The sequence below is a fragment of the Pristiophorus japonicus genome, chromosome 14, assembly GCF_044704955.1.
Source record: "Pristiophorus japonicus isolate sPriJap1 chromosome 14, sPriJap1.hap1, whole genome shotgun sequence".
Taxonomy (NCBI): Eukaryota; Metazoa; Chordata; class Chondrichthyes; family Pristiophoridae; genus Pristiophorus; species Pristiophorus japonicus.
In genome coordinates, this window is record NC_091990.1 from 120,021,910 (window position 1) to 120,046,302 (window position 24,393).

The 24,393-nt window shown below is 46.7% G+C and overlaps 1 long non-coding RNA gene across 1 annotated transcript in view; it reads left to right on the plus strand.

The window, feature by feature from the left end:
• Positions 1-24,393, plus strand: part of LOC139279477 (uncharacterized) — a 152,971-nt gene that overhangs the window by 40,644 nt on the left and 87,934 nt on the right. The window contains exon 2 of the long non-coding RNA XR_011596481.1: positions 15,650-15,802. This is a non-coding gene — a long non-coding RNA (uncharacterized lncRNA). The remainder of the gene's footprint in view (positions 1-15,649; positions 15,803-24,393) is intronic.

The following is a 24,393-nucleotide window of genomic DNA, read 5'->3' on the forward strand; positions in this document are numbered from 1 at the left end:
AATTAATCTTTCAGATGACATATATCAGGAGAAGCTATTTATCAAGTCTACAAAAAACTGAGAAAGAAATGAGTAATACTTTAGGAATCTGAGGGGGGAAGGGGAGATAAAATATTTATAGGAAAGAAAAGATAACTGAGTGTGAAAGGAATGTCGCAAGATTGAGTCAGTGAGAAAATGACACATTAGAAAGACATAAGAACAGGAGGAGGCCATTCAGCCCCTTGAGCCCGTTCTGTCATTCAGTTGAATCATGGTCGGTGGTCCGTCCAGCAGTCGTCAGCTCCTGTCGTGGCGCGGGTGATGCGCACATCCTTGTGATCCCTGGCTCGGACGATGACATAGTTAAGCAGGTGCCAATGTTTGGAGTGAGGGTGTTGCCACGATGCCTTGTATTTGTCCCTCTGGCGGAACAAGGTGTTGGTGATGACAAGTTCGTGCTCTGGACATTTTGTCAGGAGCAGGGTACCGCTGGAGTTGGCTTTCCCTACTCCCTCTCTGGCTATCACGCCACCCCAGAGGTCTGTGTCCTTGCCAACCCTGGCATTGAAGTCACCGAGGAGAATCAGTTTGTCGCCCGCGGGGACGCAGGACAGGGATCTTTCGGGGTTGGAATAAAAACCCCCTTTGGCCTCATCAGTTGCATCGAGTGTTGGGGCGTACGCACTGATGACTGTGGCGCACTGGTTCCGGGATAGGGTGAGCCGAAGAGTCATGAGGCGTTCGTTACCCCCGCAGGGGGAGTCTTTGAGGAGGTCAACCAGCTTGTTTTTAATGGCGAAGCCGACTCCGTGGAGGCGGCACTCTTCCTCTGCTTTCCCTTTCCAGAAGAAGGTGTAGCCTCCACCTTGTTCCTTGAGCTGACCTTCCCCTGCCCGCCGGGTCTCGCTTAGGGTGGTGATGTCGATATTAAAGCGTCTAAGTTCCCGGGCAACAATGGCGGTGCGGCATTCCGGTCTGTTGCTGTTAGGGTTGTCCATGAGGGTCCTGATGTTCCAGGTCCAGAACTTCATGTTAACGGAGTGGAAGATGCCTGTGCGTGAGTCCTTTTAACATGGGGTGGTCGTTGCACATCGGCTACCACACAGGCTTAGCTGAGCAAGGTCTTGATCTAGTGGCAAGGGGTCCAAGACGACTGGAGACCAGGCACTGCTATGTGGGCCTAGTTGCCTACGGCGAGATGTTGGCCGCAGGCTCGGTGCTGGGTAACGCCCTTGGTGGTAGGTGGTCTGAGGCCTGGTTGGGGGCAGGCATTGGGAGGGTCAGTGGCACACCGGGGTTCAGAGTGGGAGGGCATGGGGGGTGGTCACAGCCATGGTACTCACCTTGTGTTGGAGGAGGAGAAGAGGCCAGGTCACCAGTGCGGAAGGAGAGCTCCAGTCGTCGCTGAAGGAGGAGGGGAGGCCAACCACCATCGTAGGAGAGAAGACCCCATCGGCGTTCAGGAGGAGGATGTCTGTCGCCACGGGAGGTCCAGCCGTCGTCGGGGAGGTCCAGACTGCCGTCGCTGGAGGGTTCTGATCGCCACTGGATGGGGTGGGGGATGTGGAGGCCCGATAGTCAGGTCCAGGTCGAAGATGCCGCCTCCGAAGGTCGCCGGAGGCCGTCGGAGGTCGCCTGAGGTCGTCGGGAGTCGTAAGGAAGGACGTTAGCTTGGATGATGTGGAATCTGTATGGGTGGAGCTGCGGAATACCAAAGGGCAGAAAACGCTAGTGGGAGTTGTGTACAGACCACCAAACAGTAGTAGTGAGGTTGGGGACAGCATCAAACAAGAAATTAGGGATGCGTGCAATAAAGGTACAGCAGTTATCATGGGCGACTTTAATCTACATATAGATTGGGCTAACCAAACTGGTAACAATGCGGTGGAGGAGGATTTCCTGGAGTGTATTAGGGATGGTTTTCTAGACCAATATGTCGAGGAACCAACTAGAGGGCTGGCCATCCTAGACTGGGTGATGAATAATGAGAAAGGACTAATTAGCAATCTTGTTTTGCGAGGCCCCTTGGGGAAGAGTGACCATAATGTTATTAAAATGGAGAGTGACACAGCTAATTCAGAGACTAGGGTCCTGAACTTAAGGAAAGGTAACTTCGATGGTATGAGACGTGAATTGGCTAGAATAGACTGACGAATGATACTTAAAAGGTTGACGGTGGATAGGCAATGGCAAACATTTAAAGATCACATGGATGAACTTCAGCAATTGTACATCCCTGTCTGGAGTAAAAATAAAACAGGGAAGGTGGCTCAACTGTGGCTAACATGGGAAATTAAGGATAGTGTTAAATCCAAGGAAGAGGCACATAAATTGGCCAGAAAAAGCAACAAACCTGAGGACTGGGAGAAATTTAGAATTCAACAGAGGAGGACAAAGGGTTTAATTAGGAGGGGGAAAATAGAGTATGAGAGGAAGTTTACTGGGAACATAAAAACTGACTGCAAAAGCTTCTATAGATATGTGAAGAGAAAAAGATTAGTGAAGACAAACATAGGTCACTTACAGTGAGATTCAGGTAAATTTATAATTGGGAACAAAGAAATGGCAGACCAGTTGAACAAATACTTTGATTCTGTCTTCACGAAGGAAGACACAAATAACCTTCCGGAATTACTAGGGGACCGAGGGTTTAGTGAGAAGGAGGAACTGAAGGAAATCCTAATTAGGCAGGAAAATGTGTTAGGGAAATTGATGGGATTGAAGGCCGATAAATCCCCAGGGCCTGATAGTCTGCATCCCAGAGTACTTAAGGAAGTGGCCCTAGAAATAGTGGATGCATTGGTGATCATTTTCCAACAGTCTATCGAATCTGGATCAGTTCCTATGGACTGGAGGGTAGCTAATGTAACAACACTTTTTAAAAAAGGAGGGAGAGAGAAAATGGGTAATTATAGATCGGTTAGCCTGACATCAGTAGTGGGAAAATGTTGGAATCAATTATTAAAGATGAAATAGCAGCGCATTTGGAAAGCAGTGACAGGATCGGTCCAAGTCAGCATGGATTTATGAAAGGGAAATCATGCTTGACAAATCTTCTAGAATTTTGTGAGGATGTAACTAGTAGAGTGGACAAGGGAGAACCAATGGATGTGGTATATTTGGACTTTCAAAAGGCTTTTGACAAGGTCCCACACAAGAGATTGGTGTGCAAAATTAAAGCACATGGTATTGGGGGTAATGTACTGACGTGGATAGAGAACTGGTTGGGAGACAGGAAGCAGAGAGTCGGGATAAATGGGTCCTTTTCAGAATGGCAGGCAATGACTAGTGGGGTGCCGCAGGGCTCAGTGCTGGGACCCCAGCTATTTACAATATACATCAATGATTTAGATGAAGGAATTGATTGTAATATCTCCAAGTTTGCAGATGACACTAAGCTAGGTGGTAGTGTGAGCTGTGAGGGGGACGCTAAGAGGCTGCAGGGTGACTTGGGCAGGTTAGATGAGTGGGCAAATGCATGACAGATGCAGTATAATGTGGATAAATGTGAGGTTATCCACTTTGGTGGCAAAAACACGATGGCAGAATATTGTCTGACTGGCAACAGATTAGGAAAAGGGGCGGTGCAACGAGACCTGGGTGTCATGGTACATCAGTCATTGAAAGTTGGCATGCAGGTACAGCAGGCGGTGAAGAAGGCAAATAGTATGTTGGCCTTCATAGCTAGGGGGTTTGAGTATAGGAGTAGGGAGGTCTTACTGCAATTGTACAGGGCCTTGGTGCGGCCTCACCTGGAATATTGTGTAAGTTTTGGTCTCCTAGTCTGAGGAAGGATGTTCTTGCTATTGAGGGAGTGAAGCGAAGGTTCACCAGACTGATTCCCATGATGTCAGGGCTGACATATGAGGAGAGACTGGATCGTCTGGACCTGTATTTACTGGAGTTTAGAGTGGGGATCGCATAGAAACATATAAAATTCTGATGGGACTGGACAGGTTAGATGCAGGAAGAATCCGATTTTGGGGAAGCCCAGAACCAGGGGACACAGTCTAAGAATAAGGGGTAAGCCATTTAGGACTGAGATGAGGAGAAACTTCTTCACCAGTTGTTAACCTGTGGAATTCTCTACCGCAGAGAGTTGTTGATGCCAGTTTATTGGATATATTCAAGAGGGAGTTAGATATGGCCCTTACGGCTAGGGGGATCAAGGGGTATGGAGAGAAAGCAGGAAAGGGGTACTGAGGTGAATGATCAGCCATGTTCTTATTGAATGGTGGTGCAGGCTCGAAGGGCCGAATGGCATACTCCTTCTATGTTTCATCCATCACCTTCCCCTGCCCCTCCCCCTCACCTCCATGCTCTTGGTCTGGAAGATGGGATTGTAAGATGTTCTCTTCAGACTCGTCCGTGTCTGAATCTTCTTCTGCATCGGCTTCAGCCTCATCAGGATTGGCCTCAAGTTCTGCAAAATATAACAGAACAGAAAAATGGTTAGCAGCAAAGGAGGGGGAAGGGTCACATGAGTAGGCTCACACAGCGCAGGCAGCAGGCTGATTTGAAGGACCACGATGAATGATAGCACACTGCATCAACCGAAGCGTGGCTGGTGGCGTCATCTCCATGAATCGAAGCATGGCTAGCCCACGCGGCACTTAACATTTAGCAAAGCTAGACTGTGGAATTTGCAGGACCTACCCTCTCCCTCAAGTGTGGACCCAGCTTGTGTAGTGGTGGTTGTTTTTCTCCAGGTAGGACCCATCAAAGCAGCGACCCTGTCTTCCAAGTGTGTCAGTGGGTGCAGATTTGTCGGGCCTCCTCCTGTTCGAGTTCTTTCCCTTTTGTTGTGTGCCACCTTCCTCTGCAAAGATGAAAATATAACTTTTTAGAGAGGGTGTCTTTTTGCTGGGTGGGACATACAGATGGTCACATTTACAATTGCAATTCCATTGAATAAATGAAAATATTACTTACACTCATTACATGACTAAGGTCCTGCCACTTCTTTTTGCACTGGCCTCCAGACCTCGCGTGGTCACCATTGCACAGTAATCTTCTGCAAGTTGGTTCCAGCGTTGCTTCATTTTTTTTGGTGAAACTTTTATGTGATCTCTGCTGGTGTCCAGCTGGTGCCATCTGACCCCAATTACAGTAACTAGTGCCTCCACTTCGTTCTGTAAGAAATTCTTGGTCCTTGAGCCGCGTTGCATATTGTATTGCAGCTCCGATTTTTCCACTGAGAATTCAAGTTCTCACATACAACTGGCTTTTTAAAAATGGCTGAATGCAGACCGGGAGCTGTACTGGACATGCGCGCCTTTAGCAATCACATCAAAAATGACCGTTTTTTATGCGCATGCGCGAAGGGGGAGCATCGTTTTCTTCGGTGCAGACATTAGGCTCCATCTCCTGAAGCTACAGGACAAACTGCAGGACGCCAATTTCAAAAAATAGAATGGGGAAACTTGCTAGTTATTTTTTTTGGAGTAGTCGGGTCTAAAAAAAAGGGCGTAACTCTTGCAATACGCCAAAAATTGGCATTGAGGAAAATTGAGCCCAATGTATCTAGCATCAATTGCCGTTTACGGAAGAGAGTTCCAAACTTCTACCACCCTTTGTGTGTAGAAGTGTTTCCTAATTTCACTCCTGAATGCCAACTTTCAATGTACCATGATACCCAGGTCTGGTTGCACCTCCCCTTTTCCTAATCTGCCGCCATTCAGATAATATTCTGCCTTCGTGTTTTTGCCACCAAAGTGGCTAACCTCACATTTATCCACATTATACTGCATCTGCCATGCATTTGCCCACTCACCTAACCTGTCCAAGTCACCCTGCAGCCTCTTAGCATCCTCCTCACAGCTCACACTACCACCCAGCTTAGTGTCATCTGCCAACTTGGAGATATTACACTCAATTCCTTCATCTAAATCATTAATGTATATTGTAAATAGCTGGGGTCCCATCACTGAGCCCTGCGGCACCTCACTAGTCACTGCCTGCCATTCTGAAAAAAACCTGTTTATCCCGACTCTCTGCTTCCTGTCTGGCAACCAGTTCTCTATCCACGTCAGTACATTACCCCCAATACCATGTGCTTTAATTTTGCACACCAATCTCTTGTATGGGACCTTGTCAAAAGCCTTTTGAAAGTCCACGTACACCACATCCACTGGTTCTCCCTTGTCCACTCTACCAGTTACATCCTCAAAAAATTCTAGAAGATTTGTCAAGCATGATTTCCCTTTCATAAATCCATGCTGACTTGGACCGATTCTGTCACTGCTTTCCAAATGCGCTGCTATTTCATCTTTAATAATTGATTCCAACATTTACCCACTACTGATGTCAGGCCAACTGGTCTATAATTACCTGTTTTCTGTCTCCCTCCTTTCTTAAAAAGTGGTGTTATATTAGCTATCCTCCAGTCCATAGGAACTGATCCAGATTCGATAGACTGTTGGAAAATGATCACCAATGTATCCACTTTTTCCAGGTCTACTTCCTTAAGTACTCTGGGATGCAGACTATCAGGCCCCAGGGATTTATCGGCCTTCAATCCCATCAATTTCCCTAACACAATTTCCTGCCTAATTAGGATATCCTTCAGTTTCTCCTTCTCACTAGACCCTCGGTCCCCTAGTATTTCCGGAAGGTTATTTGTGTCTTCCTTCGTGAAGACAGAACTAAAGTATTTGTTTAACTGGTCCACCATTTCTTTGTTCCCCATTATAAATTCACCGAATCTAACTCCAAGGGACCTATGTTTGTCTTCACTAATTTTTTTCTCTTCACATGGCTATAGAAGCTTTTGCAGTCAGTTTTTATGATCCCAGCAAACTTCCTCTCATAACCTATTTTCTCCCTCCTAATTAAACCCTTTGTCCTCCTCTGCTGTACTATAAAATTCTCCCAGTCCTCAGGTTTGCTGCTTTTTCCAGACAATTTAAATGCCTCTTTCTTGGATTTAACACTATCTTTAATTTCTCTTGTTAGCCACAGTTGAGCCACCTTCCCCGTGTTATTTTTACTCCAGACAGGGATGTACAATTGTTGAAGTTCATCCATGTGATCTTTAAATGTTTGACATTGCCTATCCACCGTCAACCCTTTAATTATCACTCGCCAGTCTATTCTAGCCAATTCACGTCTCATACCATCGAAGTTACCTTTCCTTAAGTTCACGACCCTAGTCTCTGAATTAACTGTGTCACTCTCCATCTTAATAAAGAATTCTACCATATTATGGTCACTCTTCCCTAAGGGGCTTTGCAGAACAAGATTGCTAATTAGTCCTTTCTCATTACACATCACCCAGTCTAGGATGGCTAGCCCTCTAGCTGGTTCCTCAACATATTGGTCGAGAAAACCATCCCTAATACACTCCAGGAAATCCTCCTCCAATGCATTGCTACCAGTTTGGTTAGCCCAATCAATATGTAGATTAAAGTTGCCCATGATAACTGCTGTACCTTTATTGCATGCATCCCTAATTTCTTGTTTGATGAAGCCCCCATTATTGTACTCACTCTGAAACAGGTGCCGCCCTTTGAGGTGACAGGCCCTTTCCTGAGTGGTACGAGTGTTGGGACATTCCATGGTTTCTTACAGTCCGAGGCTGGGGATTCCAGTGGGGTGCAGTGAGGCACACCCAGGGCCCCACTGTCTGAGGCTGCGGGTCCCAGTTGGATGCAGCGAGGCATACCAAGGGCCCCACCGTCCGAGGCTGAGGGTCCCAATGGGATGCAGCAAGGCACACCCAAGGTGAAGAGGGAAAGGAGAGCTCAACAAGGAGAGCTGTACTGAGGTGCACAAACTAATAGATGTGGTTCAGATGCTGGCAATGAGTGCGGAGAGCATTGACCTTGCACGATCACTCCTGGACACCACCAGTGGGGTGGGTGATGAGGTATCGGGACCATCGGGAGAAATAACAACACTCTCACGAGAAATGGGAACACTGGGCACATGAGGGAGGGAATGTCGCAGGTAGCTGATAGACTGTCGGTGAACATGAGGGAGGGAATGTTGCAGGTTGTTGATACTCTGTTGGCGAACATGAGGGAGGGAATGTTGGAGGTAGTTTAGACACTGTCAAGGCACATGAGGGAGGGAATGTTGGAGTTAGCTGCTGCAATGAGGGAACACGCCCACACCCTGCGCCCATTGACAGAATCAACTGCCAATCCCACTCCAATCCCCAGACCACCCTCTGAAGAGGCCCAAGCCGTGCCTTCCACATTGCCGCCCGCACCCTCCCATGAAGGAGTGCGGATTACCTGAGATGTTCGAAAGAATAAGCTTGGTATCAACCTGAGAAACGCTGCGCTACTGCTGGCGGGCAGGGGTGAAGTCAACAAGACCAAGCGCAGCGGGCGGTCTTCGAATAAGGTGGAGGAGAGATGGCTGCAGCCTTTCTTTGCTGCTGTTGTTAGTGTTGTAACTGTTCTCAAATTAAAAGTTTTCTGTAAGTTATGTAAACTTACAAGTTTAATAAGTTTGTAAGTGATCTTAAGGTTTTTAAATGATCTTAAAGTTTGTAAGTGATCTTAACTGAAAATGTTAAAGTTTGATACTAGAATATTTTTATTAAAGTTAAGTTAAGTACAAACCAGCGTTAAACTTTTGAATAAAATATATTTTAAATTATAACTGAATCATTTCCATTATTTGTTCTATTATTAACACAACTTTTTGAACGAAAGAAGAATCATTTCCATTATTTGTTCCATTAACACAACACAAGAATACGGAACTGGTCCAAACAGTAAACATGGTGCATTTGGAATAGTTGCCGCTGAGCCTTCAGGCAGCAAAGCATTCATGGATGAACTGCTGGCGCAAGGCTCCAGCAATCGTTAAAGGGGCACGACGACCCGCCCTCCTCCGCCGTCGTGCATCGGGTTCAGATAGTTGCATGGTTTCCTTGTCCTCGTCCTCCTCCTCCTCATCATCTGCATCTTCCTCCTCATCATCAACCACTCTTACCTCAGGTGGGTCTTCTACTACCAGCTGCTGCTGCCTCATGATGGCTAAGTTATGCAGCATGCAGCACACAACAGCGAACTGACCAACAATCTCAGGGGAGTATTGCAAGTAGCCTCCGGAATGATCCAGGCATCGGAAACTTTGTTTCAAGATGCCAATGGTCCTCTCGATTACGCTGCGTGTTCCAATGTGCGACATGTTGTATTCCCGGTCAACTTCTGTCCGGGTTACGCGTAGGGGCATCATGAGCCAGGTGGCAAGGCCATATCCTTTGTCTCCCAGCAGCCAGCTCTGCCCTTCTGGCTGCCACTGAAACATGGTAGATATAGCGCTTTCGCGTAGGATGAATGCATCAGGGTTGTTCCCAGTGTATCTCGCATCAACTGACATGATGCAATGCATGTCATCACACACGAGCTGCACATTCACGGAGTGGAAGCCTTTTCTGTTCCTGTACATCTCGAAACCCTCCAAAGGTGCTCGCAAGGCGATGTGGGTACAATAAATGCAGCCTTGTACCTTTGGGAAGTCAGCAATCCTGGAGAAGCCCAAAGCCCTTTCATGCATTGCCTGGACGGTCATGAGGAACTTTATGTAATCATTCCTCCGGGCATATAGTGCAGCAGTCACCTGCCGAAAGCAGACATGTGTTGCTTGTTGAGAAATGGTGCACACATCCCCATTTGTGGCCTGGAACGATCCGGATGCATAGAATGAAAGTGCAGCTGTAATCTTCACTTCAACTGACAAAGCAGTCCTCCTGACACTTCTAGGTTGCAGGTTTGCTTTTATTAACTCACAGATCTTGGTTACAACTTCTTTGCAGAAACGCAGCCTTCTTACACAGTCTGCATCACTCAGGTGCAGGTATGAACGCTGTTATGTATGTAAACTTGTATATACCTTGTACAGCCACCCGAGGACTCATCCCCCAGAGTCCCAAGGGATCCCATAATCCCTTGGGAGCACAGGTACTTAAGAAGGCCGCACAGGCTGGAGAGGCACTCTGGAGACAAGCAATAAAAGACTAAGGTCTCACTTTACTTTGAGCTCACAGTATCCAGTCAGACTTTTTATTCATATATAACAACTGGCGACGAGATACAGATGATGAACCCAACAATGCAGAGAACAGTGGGCATCCTGGAGAAATTTTCGGAGGGAGATGATTGGGAAACCTTTGTGGAGCGACTCGACCAATACTTCGTGGGCAACAAGCTGGAAGGAAAAGCGAACGCTGCCAAACGAAGGGTGATTCTCCTCACCGTCTGCGGGGCACCAACCTATGGCCTCATGAAAAATCTGCTAGCTCCAGCAAAACCCATAGAGAAATCGTATGATTATTTGTGCACACTGGTCCCGAGCATCTGAACCCGAAGGAAAGCATTCTGATGGCGAGGTACCGGTTCTACACCTACAAAATGTCTGAAGGACAGGAAGTGGCGAGTTATGTTGACGAGCTAAGACGCCTTGCAGGACATTGCGAAGTTGAAGAACATTTGGAGCACATGCTCAGAGACTTTTTCATACTTGGCATTGGCCATGAAGTGATACTTCGCAAACTTTTGACTGTAGAGACCCCAACCTTGATTAAGGCCATAGCGATAGTCCAGGCGTTCATTGCCACCAGTGACAATACTAAGCAAATCTCTCAGCACACGAGTGCTGCTACAAGTACTGTGAACAAAGTGATGTTGTTTTCAAATTGCAACGTACAGGGCAGGCCCCACTTGCATGATGTCTCCGAGTCCACCATCAAGGATGATGAATACAAAGCCATTAACACCTTGTTGGCGCTGCGGAGGCGATCATCGATTTCATTCATGCCACTTCAAAGGGTACGTTGCAAGGGCTGTGGAACAATGGGACACCTCCAATGAGTGCGCAGGCGAGCTGCAAACTTTGTTAATCCTGAAAACCACCATGTTGCAGAGGAGGACAGGTCCACGGCGGATCACGACGAACCAGAGCCTCAGACCGAGGAGGCAGAGGTATATGGGGTGCACACATTTACCACAAAGTATCCCCCGATAATGCTGAAGGTTGAATTAAATGGACTCCCAGTGTCAATGGAGCTGGACACGGGCGCGAGCCAATCCATTATGAGCAAAAAGACTTTCGAGAAATTGTGGTGCAGCAAGGCCTCAAGGCCAGTCTTGACTCCCATTCGCACGAAACTGAGAACTTACACAAAGGAACTGATTTCCGTAATCGGCAGTGCTATTGTAAAGGTCTCCTATGATGGAGCGGTGCACAAGCTACCACTCTGGGTGGTACCGGCCGATGGTCTCACCCTGCTCAGCAGGAGCTGGCTGGGAAAGATACGCTTTCACCCGCTGACGACACTTCGTGTGCCCAGGTCTTAAACAAGTTCCCTTCGCTGTTCGAATCAGGCAACGGGAAGTTCCAAGGAGCAAAAGTGCCGATCCACCTGGTTCCGGGGGCTCGACCTATCCATCACAAGACGAGAGCAGTACCGTACATGATGAGAGAAAGGGTGGAGATCGAGCTGGACAGGCTGTAATGAGAGGGCATCATTACACTGATCTAATTCAATGAGTGGGCCAGTCCGATTGTCTCAGTCCTCAATGGAGATGGCACCGTCAGAATCTGTGATGATTACAAAGTAACTCTCAATCGTTTCTCCCTGCAGGATCAATACCCACTACCAAAAACTGATGACCTTTTTGCTACAGTGGCGGGAGGAAAGATGTTCATGAAGCTGGACTTGACCTCGGCCTACATGATGCAGGAGCTGGAGGCATCATCGAAGGGCCTCACCTGCATCAACACGCACAAAGGTGTCTTCATTTATAACAGATGCCCGTTTGGAATTCGATCAGCTGCGGTGATATTCCAGAGAAACATGGAAAGCTTACTGAAGTCGGTCCCGCACACAGTGGTCTTCCAGGACGACATCTTGGTTACAGATCGGGATACAGTCAAGCATCTGCAGAACCTGGAGGAGGTTCTTAGTCGACTCAACTGCGTGGGGCTCAGGTTGAAACGCTCGAAGTGCATTTTCCTGGCGCCTGAAGTGAAGTTCCTGGGGAGAAGAATCGCGGCGGATGGCATCAGGCCCAACGATTCGAAGACGTAGGCAATCGAGAACGCACCGAGGCCACAGAACGTGACGGAGCTGTGGTCGTTTCTAGGTCTCCTGAAATACTTTGGTAACTTCTTACCAGGTCTCAGCACACTGTTAGAACCACTACACGCCTTACTGCGTAAAGGAGACGAATGGGTATGGGGCAAAAGCCAAGAAAATGCCTTTGTAAAAGCTAGAAAATTATTATGCTCAAACAAATTGCTTGTGTTGTATGATCCATGTAAGCGTTTGGTACTAGCATGTGATGCGTCATCGTATGGCGTCGGGTGTGTATTGCAACAAGCTAATGAATCTGGGAAATTGCAACCGGTTGCTTATGCATCCAGGAGTCTGTCTAAGGCTGAGAGGGCATACAGCATGATTGAAAAAGAAGCGTTAGCGAGTGTCTATGGGGTAAAGAAAATGCATCAATATCTGTTTGGGCTAAAATTTGAATTGGAAACCGACCATAAGGCACTAATATCCCTGTCTTCCGAGAGTAAGGGGATAAATACGAATGCATTGGCCCGCATCCAGAGATGGGCGCTCACGTTGTCTGCATACAACTACGCCATCCGCCACAGGCCAGGCACACAAAACTGCGGCGATGCTCTCAGTAGACTGCCATTGCCCACCATGGGGGCGGAAATGGCACAGCCCGCAGACTTAGTCATGGTTATGGAAGCATTTGAGAGTGAGCAATCACCCGTCATAGCCCGACAGATTAGAACCTGGACGAGCCAGGACCCTTACTGTCCCTAGTAAAAAATTGTGTGCTTCACAGGAGCTGGTCCAGTGTCCCAGTGGAAATGCAGGAAGAGATAAAGCCGTACCAGCAGCGCAAAGATGAAATGTCCATACAGGCAGACTGCCTTCTGTGGGATAATTGGGTAGTGGTCCCCAAGAAGGGTAGAGACACTTTCATCAGTGACCTCCACATTTCCCACCCAGGCATCGTAATGATGAAAGCGATAGCCAGATCCCACTTGTGGTGGCCCGGTATCGATGCGGACTGAGAGTCCTGCGTGCACAGATGTAACACATGCTTCCAGTTAAGCAATGCACCCAGGGAGGCGCCACTAAGTTTATGGTCTTGGCCCTCCAAACCGTGGTCCAGGGTCGACTATGCAGGCCCGTTTTTGGGTAAAGTGTTCCTTGTGGTTATAGATGCGAACTCCAAATGGATTGAATGTGAGATAATGTTGACAAGCACGTCCACTGCCACCACTGAAAGCCTGCGAGCCATGTTTGCCATGCACGGGCTACCTGATGTCCGTGTGAGCGACAATGGGCCATGTTTTACCAGTGCCGAGTTCAAAGAGTTCACGACCCGTAACGGGATCAAACATGTTACATCTGCCCCGTTCAAACCAGCATCCAATGGTCAGGCAGAGAGATCGATGCAAACTATCAAGCAGGGCTTGAAGAGGGTAACTGAAGGCTCACTGCGGACTCGCCTATCCCGAGTCCTGCTTAGCTACTGCACGAGACCCCACTCGCTCACTGGGATCCCACCCGCTGAACTGCTGATGAAAAGGGCACTTAAAGCAAGGCTCTCTTTAGTTCACCCTGACCTACATGAACAGGTAGAGAACAGGCGGTTTCAACAAAGTACATATCATGATAGCGCAAATGTGTCACGCGAAATTTAAATCAATGATCCTGTATTTGTATTGAATTATGGACAAGGTTCCAAGTGGCTTCCCAGCACTATTGTGGCCAAAGGGAGGAGCAGGGTGTTTCGGGTCAAACTTTCAAATGGACTCATTCACCAGAAACACTTGGACCAAATCAAACTCAGATTCACGGATTACCCTGAGCAACCCACTTTGGACCCTACCTTCTTTGACCCCCCAACATACACACCAGTGGCAACCGACACCGCGGTTGGCCACGAAGCAGAACCCATCACCTGCAGCAGCACACCAGGCAGCCCAGCAAGGCCAGCTGCACAGCAACCCAGCGAGGGCCCAACAAATGATTCACCAAAACCAGCATTTGCACCGAGACAATCAACCAGGGAAAGAAAGGCCCCAGATCGACTCACCTTGTAAATAGTTACACTGTTGACTTTGGGGCGGCGGGGGGGGGGGGGGAGTGTTGTATCTACCTTGTACAGCTACCAGAGGGCTCATCCCCCGGAGTTCCAAGGGATCCCACAATCCCTTGGGAGCAGAGGTACTTAAGGAGGCCTCATAGGCGGAGAGGCACTCTGGAGACCTGCAATAAAAGACTACGGCCACACTTTACTTTGAGCTCACAGTATTCAGTCAGACTCTTTATTCATATATAACAAACGCCTGTCTCGATATACCTGATGTGGGTAAGGCCTCCTGCTCATCATCCTACGTGCTCCGAGGTTCTCCATGCGATGACGTAGAATCAGTCGTGGCCTTTACAGACCATCATGCAGAAGGCTTGCACGATATGGCATTATCAATATTGCCCCATAATTAAATTGTACCATTGTAAGAAGCTCAAAACAGCAGGACAAGGACTTCAAGCTTCTCTCCTCTGTCTCTCCCAAGGTCAAAGTCCTAGTATGGGACACACCCTGGTCTGCACATGCACAACAGGCTTGCTTAGAACGGGGAAGCTAGGCATTCAAATGAAGACATTTGGGGCAACGAATCTAATACAATTCTTTCATTTTAGATTTTTTTCAAAGTACCACCGCACCACTTACCGAACGTCTCCTCACCGGACTCGAGGGTCGCTCCCTCGCCCAGACACAGGGGCTCAGCAAACCCTGCCGCCCCCGCCCCCCCCAACCCCCGGGCTTCTGTTGATGCGGCTGTATAGCGTAAGGCTTCTTATGCCTTCAGTTCAGCTTCTAACACCCCTCCCCCCCCTCCCCCCGGGCTTCTTTTAAAGCCAAACCCAGAGTCCCTGTGTCCGGGCAAGGGACCGATTCTGCCGGCTGACGCTCCGACCTTCGAGCCCGGTTTGGAGACGTTCGTTGGTGGCGTGGCACTTTGAAAAAATCCAAAATTAAAGAATGGCATTCGACTTCCATTTTCTCCATTTTAAATTTGAAAAATTTAAGCTTCATGATGCATTTTTAATGTGTTCTTGACTCCCTCCAAAATTTCACATAAAATCAATGGCGTCTTTCTGTGCAGATTTTTTAATGTGCGCTGGTTTTTCTTAAGTGCCGAGAGGATTTTTTGGGAGTGGTCACATACGCCGTCCTCGGTGAAATGTAATTTGGCCAAACTTTCATAATTGTGAAAAACTGGCGCAGACATCAGGTTACGCCCCCTACGACGCAAAACAAACAAACGTAAAAAATTATAATTTGCTGAGTTATGCTGGTACACAAACTTTGGGGAAACTGGATATTCTAATTTAGGCCAAAAAATGGCACAGATAGCTGGGGAAAATTGAGCTCGTAATTAATTTTAAATCTGAAATTGAGAGCTTTCTGCTAACCAAAGGCATTGAGGGCTATGGGTCAAAGGCGGGTATATGGAGTTAGGTCGCAGATCAGCCATGATCTCATTGAATGGCGGAGCAGGCTCGAGGGGTTGAATGGCCTACTCCTGCTCCTCTGAAATTTGCTGTAGAAATTGCTCTTGTTTTTGAAAATTGCTTCACCTAATTCTGATTGCATTTCTATTGTTCTTCATTCAGGGGGTTCCACTGCAGGTGGTTGCAGTGTAATCATTACTTGGCTGGAAGACTTGACTTTCATAATCCCGTAAAGAGTTAATTTGAAGCAGATTCCTTTTCTGGTTGCTCCCAAGAGACACTGCATTATTTCGAAATGGATTCTCGCGGAATGAGGTAAGTGCTGAAACAATCAATGTAACTGTGCCTTATCGAGCTTGTTGAATAAGAAGCTAATCGCAACTGTATTTGAAACTTAAAGGAACATTCTATCCCTATCTCCTCAAATTTCGTTTTATAGTCATGGTTTTGCTAAAAAAAAGACTTTGATTCAAAATAGATTGATTCCTGTGAGGAGAGATTGAGTAGCAAGTGCCTATATTCTCTGTTTAGAAGAATGAGAGGTGACCTCATTGAAATGTATGAAATTCTCAGAGGGCTCGACAAGGTAGATGCAGAAAGGCCGTTTACCCTGGGACTGATATATCAAGAAAGACTTGATCAACTGGGCTTGTATTCACTGGAGTTCAGAAGAATGAGAGGGAATCTCATAGAAACGTTTAAAATTCTGACGGGTTTAGACAGGTTAGATGCAGGAAGAATGCTCCCAATGTTGGGGAAATCCAGAACCAGGGGTGACAGTCTCAGGATAAGGGGTAAGCCATTTAGGACCGAGATGAGGAGAAACTTCTTCACCCAGAGAGTGGTGAACCTGTGGAATTCTCTACCACAGGAAGTTGTTGAGGCCAATTCACTAAATATATTCAAAAAGGAGTTAGATGTAGTCCTTATTACTAGGGGGATCAAGGGGTATGGCGAGAAAGCAGGAATGGGGTACTGAAGTTGCATGTTCAGCCATGAACTCATTGAATGGCGGTGCAGGTTCGAAGGGCCGAATGGTCTACTCCTGCACCTATTTTCTATGTGTCTATGTTTTTATGGAGAATCCAGAACTCGGGGTCATAGTCTCAGGATAAGGGAATGGCCATTTAAAAAAATGTATAGTTCATGGGATGTGAATGTCGCTGGCAAGGCCAGCATTTATTGCCCTTGAGAAGGTGGTGGTGATGAGTCACCTTCTTGAACCGCTGCAGTCCGTGTGGTGAGGGTACTCCCCCAGTGCTGTTACGGAGGTAGTTCCAGGATTTTGACCCAGCAACGATGAAGGAATGGCAATATATTTCCAAGTCAGGATGGTGTGTGACTTGGTGGGGAACTTGGAGGTGCTCCCATGCACCCGCTGTCTCTAGGCGGTAGAGATCGCGGGTTTGGGAGGTGCTGCCAAAGAAGCCTTAGCGAGTTGCTGTAGTGCATCTTGTAGATGGTGCACACTGCAGCCATGGTACACCAATAGTGGAGGGAGTGAATGTTTAAGGTGATGGATGGGTGCCAATCAAGCGGGCTGCTTTGTCCCGGATGGTGTCGATCTTCTTGAGTGTTGTTAGAGCTGCAGTTATCCAGGCAAGTGAAGAGTATTCCATTACATAAGAAGAACATAAGAACATAAGAAATAGGAGCAGGAGTAGATCATTCGGCCCCTTGAGCCTGCTCCGGCATTTAATTAGATCATGGCTGTTCTGATCATGCACTCAGCTCTACTTCCCTACCCGCTCCCCATAACTCTTTTCAAGGACACCATCAAAGCTTCTTTGATAAAATGCAACATCACCACCGACACTTTGGAGTTCCTGGCCAAAGACCGCCCTAAGTGGAGGAAGATCATCCGGGAGGGCGCTGAGCACCTCGAGTCTTGTCGCTGAGAGCATGCAGAAAGCAAGTGCAGGCAGCAGAAGGAGCGTGCGGCAAACCAGGCTCCCCACCCACCCTTTCCTTCAACGACTGTTTGTCACACGTATGACAGAGATTGTAATTCCAGTATTGGACTGTTCAGTCACCTAATAACTCATTTTTAGAGTGGAAGCAAGCCTTCCTCGATTTTGAGGGACTGCCTATGATGATGATGACTCCCTTATCTTGCAAAAATTTGTCCATCTCCACCTTAAATATATTCAATGACCCAGTCGCCACAGCGCTCTGGGCAGATAATTCCATAGATTTACAACCCTCTGAGAGGATAACTTTCTTCTCATCTAGGTTTTAAATGGGCGACCCCTTATTCTAAGTTGAGGGCCCAGCACTGATCCCTATGGCACCCCACAGTTACTGTTACGAGTTCAAAAGCAAAATACTGCTGATGCTGGAATCTGGAATAAAAGCAGAAAATGCTGGAAATCTCAGCATGTCAGGCAGCATCTGTGGAGAGAAAGCAGAGTTACATTTCGGATCGATGACCCTTCGTCAGATCTGGAGAATGTTCCTTCTTCCCCTCCTCACTGAAATGGGGAGGGGAAGAAGGAACAAAAGGGAAGGTTTGTGATAGGTTGGAAGACAAGAGAGCTAGGAGAGACAAAAGGGATGATGCCCCAAATTCAAATGCTAATGCCAGGAGTTAGAAAAGCATTGTCTCTTGACTTCCAACCTATCACAAAGCTTCCCGTTTGTTCTTTCTTCCCCTCCCCCATTCAGTGCTTGTTAAGAATCTGTTCAGTTCTGACGAAGGGTCATCGACCTGAAACATTAACACTGTTACTAGTTATTGTTTGCCAACTGGAAAATGACCCATTTATTCCGATTCTGCTTTCTGTTAGTTAGCGAATCCTCTATCCATGCTAATATATTACCCCCAACCCCATGAACCTTTATTTTGTGCAGTAACCTTTTATGTGGCACCTTAACGAATGTTTTCTGGAAATCCAAACACACCACATCCACTGGTTCCCCCTTATCCACTCTGTTCGTTACATCCTCAAAGAACTCCAGCAAGATTTGTCAAACATGATTTCCCTTTCATAAAACCATGCTGACTCTGCTTCATTGAATTATGCTTATCCAAATGTCCTGCTACTGCTTCCTTAATAATGGACTCCAGCATTTACCCAATGACAGATGTTATGCTAACTGGTCTATAGTTTCCTGCTTTCTGTTTGCCTCCTTTTTTAAATTGGGGTGTTACATTTGTGGTTTTCCAATCCGCTGGGACCGCCCAGAATCCAGGCAATTTTGGTAGATTACAACCAATGCATCCATTATCTCTGCAGCCACTTCTTTTAAGACCCTAGGATGTAAGCCATCAGGTCCAACATCTCTGCCATTTCCCTGTTCCCCATTATTAATTCTCCAGTCTCATCCTCCAGGGGACCAACATTTACTTTAGCCACTCTTTTCCTTTTTATGTACCTGTAGAAACTCTTACTATCTGTTTTTATATTTCGTGCTAGTTTACTTTCATAATCTATCTTCCCTCTCTTTATTATATTTTTAGTCATTCTTTTCTGGCTTTTAAAAGTTTCCCAATCCTCTGGCCTCCCACTAGTCTTGGCCACATTATATGCCCTTGTTTTCAATTTGATACCATCCCTTATTTCCTTAGATCATCCTCGATACGAGGGACTGCCTAATACTATACTAGTTAGCCACGGATGGTTATCCCTTCTCTTACAGTCTTTCCTTCTCATTGGGATATATTTTTGTTGCGAGTTATGAAATATCTCCTTAAATGTGTACCATTGCTCATCAACCGTCCCATAGTTTAGTCTATTCTCCCAGTCCACTTTAGCCAACTCTGCCTTCATACCTTTGTCATCTCCTTTACTTAAGCTTAGGACACTGATTTGAAATCTAATTTTCTCACCCTCCAACTGAATTTGAAATTCCACCATGTTATAGTCACTCATTCCTAGAGGATCCTTTATTAGGAGATCGGTTATTAATCCTGTCTCATTACACAGTACCAGACCTAAGATAACCTGCTCCTTGGTTGGTTCTGCCACTCACACTCCTTACTTGTGCCTTGTAAATGGTGCAAAGGCTTTGGGAGTCAGGAGGTGCCACAAAATACCCAGCCTCTGACCTTCTCTTGTTGCCACAGTATTTATATGGCTGATCCGGTTAAGTTTCTGGTCACTGGTTAGACTCTCACTTGTTGGAAGTAGTCATTGCCTGGCACTTGTGTGGCGCCAATGTTACTTACCACTTATCAGTCCAAGCCTGAATGTCATCCAGGTCTTGCTGCATGCTGGCATGGACTGCTTCATTATCTGAGGAGTTGCAATTGGCATTGAACAGTGCAGTCATCAGTGAACATCCCCACTTCTGACCTTATGGTGGAGGGAATGCCATTGATGAAACAGCTGAAGATGGTTGGGCCTAGGACACTGCCCTGAGTAACTCCTGCAGCAAAGTCCTGGGGCTGGAATGATTGACCTCCGACCACCATAACCATCATCCTTTGTGTTAGGTATGACTCCAGCCAGTGGATAGTTTTCTCCCTGATTCCTCTTGACTTCAGGACTCAGATGAGGAGACATTTCTTCACTCAAAGGATTGTGAATCTTTTGAATTCTCTACCCCAGAGGGCTGTGGATGCTCAGTCATTGAGTATATTCAATTTATTTTTTCTGCACTAAGGGAATCAAGGGATATGGGGATAGTGCAGGAAGGTGGAGTTGAGGTCGAAGATCAACCATGATCTTATTGAATGGCGGAGCAGGCTCGAGGAGGCGGGGGGGGGGGGGGGGTGGGCGCAGGAAGGAATGTGGCCTAGTCCTGCTCCGATTTCTTATATGCTTATAATAGAGTAGTAGAGTTTAGTAAACCTTTTAAGAAAATCACTGTGGGTTGACATCTGCATGAGAAATTAATTCACGGCAATTATTGTTTTGGGAATTAAGTTAATCTCCTTTACAGCATTTGTCACTTCTACCTGCAGTTTGGTTTCAGGGCAGCTTCTGAGTCTGCATTGGCAATGTAATATTGATGTAGAAGTTGGATGAATGGTTTGAAAGTTCTTTAATACAGGATTTGGGGCGTGGTGTAGGATGTAACAAGAATTGCTAGTGCAGAGAGTCTTTTTGTAACAGTAATGGAGTAGCTATTAATATTCTAGGTGAGAGACTTATTTGATGTAAAGCTCGAAGAATTCGATCTTCAGTTTATTTCAAAGTCAGAAGGTTGTGGGTTCAAGTCCCACTCCAGAGACTTGAGTACCAAAAAATCTAGGCTGACACTCCAGTGCAGTGCTGAGGGAATGCTGCACTGTCGGAGGTGCCGTCTTTCAGATGAGACGTTAAACCGAGGTCCCGTCTGCTCTTTCAAGTGGACGCAAAAGATCCCATGGCACTATTTGGAAGAAGAGCAGGGGAGTTATCCCCAGTGCCCTGGGCCAATATTTATCCCTCAATCAACATAACGGTCATGTGGTCATTATCGCAGTGCTGTTTGTGAGAGCTTGCTTGTGCGCAAATTGGCTGCCGCATTTCCCACATTGCAACAGTGACTACACTCCAAACGTACTTCATTGGCTGTAAAGTGCTTAGAGACGTCCAGTGGTCATGAAAGGTGCTATATAAATCCAAGTCTTTCTATATATAAATATAAAGTAAATTTGAAAAAAGGCAAAGCAATCCTCACAGGCTGGGAGCATTCTTCAAACAATAACAGATGCTGAGAGGTTGGGGTGATCTTGGACCTAGCCTGGAGGCGGCGTAGGTTAAACAGCTTCCCACTGGTTCTGTAGTTTAGTTCCACTCCAGCGGGGAGCTTGTTGATATCACCAACGATGTCTCCACAAGATCCTGCGGATCCTCTGGGAGGACAGGCACACCAACACCAGTGTCCTCATCCAGGCTAACATCCCCAGTATAGAAGCACTGACCGCACTCAATCAGCTTCGCTAGGCATGCCAGATACGAGACTCCCTAAGCAAATGCTTTATTCGGACCTCCGTCATGGTAAACGAGCCAAAGGTGGGCAGCAGAAGCGTTACAAGGACACCCTCAATGCCTCCCTGGTAAAGTGCGACATCACCACTGACGCCTGGGAGACCCTGGCCAAAGACTGCCCGAAGTGGAGAAAGTGCATCCGGGAGGGCGTTGAGTTCTTCGAGTCTCAACGCAAAGAGCGTGAAGAGGTCAAGCGCAGACAGTGGAAGGAGCATGCGGCAAACCAGCTCCAACCACCCCTTCCCTCGACGAATGTCTGTCCCACCTGTGACAGGGTCTGTGGCTCTCGTATTGGACTGTTCAGCCACCAGAGAACTCACTTTGGGGGTGGAAGAAAGTCTTCCTCGATTCCGAGGGACTGCCAATGATGATGCTGATGCTGAGAACGCACATCAGTCGGAGGAAACAGTGCCCAGTGGTCCTGGGCAGAAAGTTTCCAGTTGAAGCCCAGGCCTTTTCAGAAAGGCTGAAGTCTTGAATATAAAAACATTAAGGAAGGCATTAAGTGAGACAACAGGCAATTCAGCGGGCACACTTAATCATGTTATTATCATTTGTTACTGCGTAAAACCTTATTTTGGTCATTAGAGATTTCAGGCACTGTGCAAGAAACTGGCTGACGAATACATTTTCAGCAGCAGCTTAAATAATTCCATTGTTCCATCAAAAACGTGAACTGGTAAAAATATTGAGTTTTCTCGTTATAAAATGTTTTCGCCTGATAGATATTGATATAAAAATTGTGACATCGGAATAAGGTTAATGGGAACAGGAAGCGACAGCCATATATTATAGATAGAAAATGCGCTGATTCAATCTAATGCTTATATATAAACGTTCTCTGGATAAAGCTGATTTTCTTATTGATTCAATCAATCCTATTTAAAAATAATTATTAGCAGGTCTCCTGTGTTGTTGTTCCCGATCAATATGATGATAATGTGCTTTATAACAACAGGATTGTTATACTATGTGATGCACAAGGTATTATTGGCCTGGATTTTACGGTCAGCAGTGAAGGAACGACGCTTGTTGTTCACCTCGCTGAGACGCCCATAAAGTTTTTGTGGGCTTTTAAGAGGAGACTTGCTCTAATCCGGTGACTGATCCAGCAAGGTGCTCTCTACAGGGTAACTGTGGCATCTGAGCAGAACAAAAAACAGCAAGGCTCTTCAACCAATCAGATTGAAGAATCCTCACTGAGGCATGCAGAGTCTAAACCAGGAAGTATAAAACAGGAAACATAAATTAGATTTAAATAATGTACAGAGAACAAAATAAAAATTCGGGGAGAGAGATAAAAGAGACAGACAGTAATACATTTTCTTTCTTAATTCTCCCTAACACTTATTAACTTCTAAAAATTAAACTTGTAAAATTAAATTTATGGGGCCAAAGAGGCTGCATAATAGTAATTATCAATTATTACTTTGTTAAAAATTCACTTACTCCTGAATGTATCAGCCCTCACTTTTTCTGGTGTCTTTAGTGGGGAACTGGTGGGCAAGGACCCCAACTTCACGCCATTGCATTGATTTCAGTGCCGAGTCTATCAGTGAGGATGGTTGCACCCTGTGGAGGAACGGCGTATCTCTGACAGCAACTTCCTGATTTCCACCTTTAACTGCACCTATGCTGACACCATAAGTTGCTATCCAATATACTCCATAATATCTGGAGTACTGGTCACCACATTACAAGAAATATGTGATTGCACTAGAGAGGGTACAGAGAACATGTACGAGGATGTTGACTGGACTGGAGAATTATAGTTCTAAGAAAAGATTGGATAAGCTGGGGTTGTTTTCTTTGGAACAGAGGAGACTGAGGGGAGATGAAATTGAAGTGTATGAAATTATGAGGGGCCTAGGTAGAGTGGATACAAAGGACCTATTTCCCTGAGCAGAGAGATCAATAACCAGGGGTCATTGATTTAAAGTAAGTGGTAGGAGGTTTAGAGGGGAGTTGAGGAGAACATTTCTTCACCCAGAGGGTAGTGGGGGTCTGGAACTCACTGCCTGAAAGGGTGGTGGAGGCAGAAATCCTCATCACATTTAAAAAGTACTTGGATATGCAGTAGAAGTGCTGTAACCTTCAGGGCGATGGACTTAGAGCTGGAAAGTGAGATTAGGCTGGATAGCTCTTTCGGCAGGCGCGGACATGATAGGCCGAATGGCCTCATTCTGTGCCATAAATTTCTAAGGGCCCGAACTTGGTGAAAGCCAAGGACCGCCCAAAGGACTGTCGACAGACCGCACGGTAATTTGGCAGTAAGATTCCTCTAAAAGAGGTGGCAGTACCACCTGGCAGCAAAATAAAGACTTAATGCTGCCAATCTGGGCGGCAGCGGGCGGGAGCTCTCAATCTCGGCAGCAAATGCGATCGGCGCCAAAGTGCTGCCGAGGATTGAGTCGGGCCCAGGAAGGGGGGAACACTTAAAAATAAAAATTTTTCACAAAACAAAAAAAAAACACTGGAACACCCAATGCTCATAAATCGCTGAAACAAAAATAAATAAAAGCAATTCACGAACCTTTTTTTGCAGGTCTTCGTACTTACTGTTGGGGTTAGACCTGCCTTCACGCAGCAGTCCTTCCCACTGCTGCCGCCGACTCCTGCCCCCACCAATATGACAGCTCGGCAGGCGGGAGGTCACTTACGCGACTTGCTCGCCAGCGGGCCGTTCCCAGCGGTCCTCCCCTCCCGCCGGCAGCAGACCTCCATGAAAATGCCACCGAGGGGAGACCGCCGAAAAAGCTCGGCGGCAGCGGGCGGTAAGGCCACTAAGTTCGGGCCCTATGATTCTATGATAACGGTAAATGCTGTTAGCCTCACCGTTATTATCTACACAATATCCGGGCCGTTGCGTTGTTAAGATGGAGTTGTGCTTAAGCTGGCTTCAATGTTGATGTCGGAGGATGCCAGAACATCTCACTGCTGTGACTCCTGAGGCCAATTAGAAGTTAATTTTTGGTAAGGCAAGTACAT